Source organism: Hylobates moloch, unplaced genomic scaffold (assembly GCF_009828535.3).
Source record: "Hylobates moloch isolate HMO894 unplaced genomic scaffold, HMol_V3 SCAFFOLD_22, whole genome shotgun sequence".
In the NCBI taxonomy this organism is placed as follows: Eukaryota; Metazoa; Chordata; class Mammalia; order Primates; family Hylobatidae; genus Hylobates; species Hylobates moloch.
The window spans coordinates 19,684,645-19,690,644 of record NW_026652297.1 but is presented as its reverse complement, the minus strand read 5'-3'; positions in this window follow the sequence as shown (position 1 = coordinate 19,690,644).

The following is a 6,000-nucleotide window of genomic DNA, read 5'->3' as shown; positions in this document are numbered from 1 at the left end:
AGGTAACTACTCATATACATCCGGGAAATTCTGCAATCTCTCCTAGAACTGGGTCTAAGGTTTCACAGTTAAAATAGTGACCATTTTGTTGAGCATAAACCCCCTCATTGAGATTTAATTCATTTTTCCTTTATCCAGAATACAACTGAAATGGTATGAATTCCTTTTTTGTCTTCATAAAGGTCTGTTAGATCATGGCTTCAATTGTCATACATCCATTTCCAATAATTTGAATTCCTTTTATTTCTTAAAACTTGCTTGAGAACGACCTATTTTTCCACTTCAGGATACTTACTTACCTTCCTTGGGTGCTCTTCAGTGTCGTTAAAGCAGAGTAACAATCTCAGTGGGGTCCTATACTTGCTATAGCTACCATTAACTGAGAACTCTGTGCTGACAGAGTCTATGTGGTTTTCAGACTTTAGCTAATTTAATGTTCCTTACAATGTAATGAGATAGTACTCACATTTTTAAGATGAGAAAACAAGACCAAAGAGGTTAAGTAACTTGCCCTAAAGCATGCCATAGCAGAGATTGGATTAGAACCCAGCATTCTCTGATTCCAAAACTTACTCTCTGTACGTTAAGCCAAACTGCCTCTAAAACACTAATCTTCTAGCTTGAGCAATGCTAAGTATAATTGGTGAATAAGAAATATTCCTGAACATTATGTAAATATAAGGAAAGAATAAGTGCCAGCACCTGCAAGCCTGTCACTTAAAAATTATTCCAAGGTTAAAACATTGAAAGAATCTATCCTTCTTCAGTATTCAAATTGTGTCCCACAAATCACTTAATTCTCCTCTGAAGTCAGGTTTATGAAGTGGTGTGGGTTGAATGCATTATAATATATCAATGATTAATGATTTGCATATGCTAATAACATTTTTATAACCCTACTTCGAGTCTTGCTGATTAATTTTAGACAAGATTACTTAGCTTTCAAAATATAAGAAAATGAATATCCTTTGCTTTAAAGTCAGTAGAAATTCACTGATGAAGGCAGTTATTGGAAGAAGTTAAAAAGGAAAAGTGCAAACAATTATGTAATGTTGAGTTTAAGTGAGGAATAGGGGATAAAGGGCCTCAATTAAAGCCAAGCCAAAAAAAGTAATTAGGCTGCACATAATTGTCGGAATGAACTGGAACAAGAAAAATGAAAAATCTGGTCAGGAAAAGAGAGAGACACGTCATAGTGCTGTCACCTACATTAGCACAAAATTATCTTCTTGGTGACATCCCTTTTCCCCTCTCTTTATGAGGAATGCAGCTCTTCACACATTTGCAAATGCTTCTGACAGTCTTAACTTGGTCTTACTCCTAACAATCAAAGCACTTCTTTTCCAAATGCTTTTTAGATTTCCTTTTCTCTAAAACCACCAACAGAACATATACTAAATAGGATTCTGTCTGGGTTATGTGACTCCAAGAAGAACATTTGGCCTTGGTACACTTTTAGAAGGAAAAGAAACTTCATCCTATATTACATAAATGGAGAGACTCAGTTAATTCAATCCAAATATTTTTATTTTCTGGAAACATTTTTAGTTACTAAAAAAAGTTTTAAGTTTTTCTGCTCACTGTAACCTATTTTTCTGATCCACTATATATTTACTTATTATATAAATATTATAATAAATCATAATGTTTGTTATATAATAATTATACAAAACAATGTTCCCCTTTTATAAAGAAACATACACGCATTTCCATTAGTCTAACAACTGAACTATTCTTTTCTCATGTCCCTTTCCAGTTTGTGTCTTTATGGAAATGAAACTTAAAATTTGTTGAAATTTTAATACAAATAAAATTGTGTACTCTGCATTTTTCATTTAGCATTGGTTGATAAACATTTTACATACTGCTATGTGAACATCATGAATATTTTTAATAATTTCATGATAATTCAACTAAAATAATATTCTATAATTTACCCAACCACTTCTCTATTGTATACACAAAATATTTTCAATTTTTCCTGATTACAAATGAAGCTGCCATAAATTTTATCCTGCATAAAACTTTCTCTGCATTTTGATATTTTCTTTGGACAAATTCCCAGATATTTTGCTATAATTTTTTAGATGTGCCTAAGTCCATTTGGTCTATACTGTCGCTCAAGTCTAATGTTTCTTTTTAGTTTTCTCTATGAGTGCTCTATCTATATTGAAGTCTCCCTCTATTATTGCATTGCTGTCAATTTCTCCTTTCAGATCTGTCAATATTTGCTATATATGCTTATGTGCCCTGATGTTGGGTGCACAAATATTTACAGTTATTACATCTTCCTGTTGAATTGACCCTTTATCATTATCTAATGAACTTCTTTGTCTCTAGAGACAGTTTTTGACTTAAAGTCTACTTTGCTTGACATAAGAATAGCCATTTCTGCTTTCTCTTGGTTACTATTTGCATGAAATATCTCTTCCTACCTCTTCATTTTCAGTTAGTTTGTCCATGAATTGAAACAGAGTCTTTTGTAGGTAGCATATAGTTAGATGCAGTTTTTGTTAATCTATTTGGCCATTCTGTGTCTCTTTTTTGGGTTTAGTCCATTTACATTTAAAGTAATTATTGATAAGAAAGTATTTACTATTGTCATATTGATAACCGTTTTCTGTTTGTCTTGTGTTTTTTGTTTTTGTTTGGTTTTGTTTTTTGTTTCTTTGTTTTTGAGACAGAGTCTTGTTCTGTTGCCCAGGCTGGAGTGCAATGGTGCTATCTTGGTTCACTGCAACCTCCACCTCCTGGTTTCAAGCAATTCTCCCACCTCAGCCTCCTGAGTAGCTGGTATTACAGGCACCAGCCATCATGCCTGGCTAATTTTTTTTGTATTTTTGCAGAGACAGGGTTTCACCATGTTGGCCGGGCTGGTCTTGAACTCCTGACCTCAGGCGATCTGCCCGCCTCAGCCTACCAAAGTGCTGGGATTACAGGCGTGAGCCACCGCACCCGGCTCGTGGTTTTTTTGTTCCTCTTTCTCTTGCCATTTTTTTATATTGCTAGGTTTGGGTTCCTTTCTCTTTTTCTTTTGTGAACTTCTATAACTATTTTATCTGTGGTTACCAAGGGCCTTATATAAAATATCTTATAGTTTGATAGTCTATTTTAAGCTAATAACAATTAACTTCCTTTGCATGCAAGAACACTCTGCCTTTACCTCTCCTCCCCCTGTATTATATGCTATTGAAGTCATAATTTGCAACTTCTTGTAGTATATATCCATTAATATTTTTTAGTTATAGTTGTTCTTGATATTTTTGTCTTTTAATTTCCATAGTAGGATTATAATGGATATACCCACTACTGTTATAGTAATAAAGTATTCTTTTTTGTCTTCTTTGCCAATGAGTTTTATACTTTTTAATGCTTTCACACTGCTGTTTAGCGTTGTTTCATTTCAACCTGAAGAACTCCCTCCAAAAGACTCCTAGATTTGATTAATAAATTCAGTAAAGTCTTAGATTAAAAACTCAGTGTACACAAATCAGTAGCACTGTTATGCACCAACAACAACCAAGCTGAGAGCCAAATCAAGAACTCAATCTCAATTCCTTTTACAACAGCTGCCAAAAAATAATTAAAATACCTAGGAACATATGTAACCAAGGAGGTGAAAGATCTCTGCAAAAATAACTACAAAATACTGCTGAAAGAAATCATACATGACACAAACAAATGGAAACACATCTCATGCTCATAGATTGGAAGAATCAATATCCTGAAAATGACAATGCTGCCCAAAGCAGTCTGCAGATTTAATTCTTCTCAAAATACCAACATCATTTTTCACAGAATTAGAAAAAACAATCCTAAAATTTATATGGAACCGAAAAAGAGCCTGAATAGCCAAATCAATTCTAAGCAAAAAGAATAAATCTGGAGGCACCACATTACCAGACTTTAAATTATTCTACAAGAGTATAGTTATGAAAACAGCATGATACCAATATAAAAATAGACACATAGACCAATAGAACAGAATAGAGAACCCAGAAATAAAGCCAAATACCTACAACCAACTGATCTTTGACGAAGCATTAAAAAATATAAATTGGGGAAGGGAAACCCTATTTAATAAACAGTGCTGTGAAAACTGGCTAGCCACATATAGAAGAATGAAACGGGATCTCTATCTCTCCACCTTATACAAAAATCAACTCAAGATGGCTCAAAGATTTAAATCTAAGCTCTGAAACCATAAAAATTTTAGAAGACAACCTAGGAAAAACTTTTCTGGACATTGATCTACGCAAAAAAATTCGTGACTAAGACCCTGAAAGCAAATGCAACAAAAATAAAAATAAATAAATGGGACCTAGTTAAACTAAAAAGCTTCTGTACTGTGAAAGAAATAATCATCAGAGTAAATGAATAATCCACAGAATGGAACAAAGTATTTGCAAACTATGCGTCTGACAAAGGACTAATATCCAGAATATACAAGGAACTCAAACAAATCAGCAAGAAAAAAAATTCCATCAAAAGTGAGCAAATTACATGAACAGACATTTCTCAAAAGAAGTTATACAAATGATCAACAAATATATGAAAACATGCTCAACATTACTAATCATCAGGGAAATGAAAACTGAAACCACAATGAGATACCACGTTACCCCTGCAATAATGGCCATGAAATAAAACTCAAAAAACAACAGATCTTAGTATGGATGTGGTTAAAGTGGAATGCTTATACACTGCTGGTGGAAATGTAAATTAGTACAACATCTATGGAAAACAATATGAACATTTTTTAAAGAACTAAATCTACCATTCTATCCAGCAATCCCACTACTGGGTATCTACCCAAAGGAAACGAACTCATTATATCAAAAAGACACCTGCATATGTATGTTTATTGCAGCACAATTCACAATTGTAAAGATATGAAATCAACGTAAGTGCCCATTGACCAATGAGTGGATAAAGAAAATGCTATATATACACCATGGAATACTACTCAGCCATAAGAAAGAATAAAATAATGTCTTTTGCAGCAACTTGGATAGAACTGGAGGCCACTATTGTAAGTGAAGTAACTCAGGAATGGAAAACTAAATACCATATGTTCTCATTTATAAGTGGGAGCTAAGCTATGGGTATACAAAGGCATACAGAGCAGTGTAATGGACTTTAGAGACTCAGAAGGAGGATGGTGGGAGGTGGGGTGAGCTATAAAAACTTCACATTGGTGGTGGCTCACGCCTGTAATCCCAGCACTTTGGGAGGCCGAGGCGGGCAGATCACGAGGTCAGGAGATCGAGACCATCCTGGCTAACACAGTGAAACCCTGTCTCTACTAAAAATACAAAAAATTAGCCAGGTGTGGTGGCGGATGCCTGTAGTCCCAGCTACTCGGGAGGCTGAGGCAGGAGAATGGTGTGAACCTGGGAGGCGGAGCTTGCCGTGAGCCGAGATCATGACACTGCACTCCAGCCTGGGTGACACAACGAGACTCCGTTTCAAAAAAAAAAACACTTCACATTGGGTGTAATGTATATTACTTGGATGATGCGTGCAGTAAAATCTCAGACTTCACTACTATGCAATTCATCCATGTAATCAAAAATCACTTACCTCAAAAACTATTGAAACAAAAAATATTTTTAATAAAGAAAAAAATAAAAGATAGGCAAAGTAGTAGAAACAGTTCCTGCCATATGGCTACAAACTGTAGAGAAGCCATTAAAAGGAATATTTCTACAGTTTGTTTAAAAAAAGAAAGGAAAAGAAAAAAACAGTTATTAAATACACCTTCTATGATAGGAACCAGGACAGGCAATTTTACATACAATATTCACTGTATTATCACAATAACCTGTAAGTACTATTATTCATATTTTCACGTAAAGAAACAGACTAAATGAAGTTAGGAAATTTACTTAAAGCCATTTGATGAGAGAATGTTAAGACTTTTACCTTTGTAGTTCTGAAAATTATCAGTTATAATTTCTAAACTTCCTTCTGTTTTGTTCTTGATTTTATTGTAGGGCT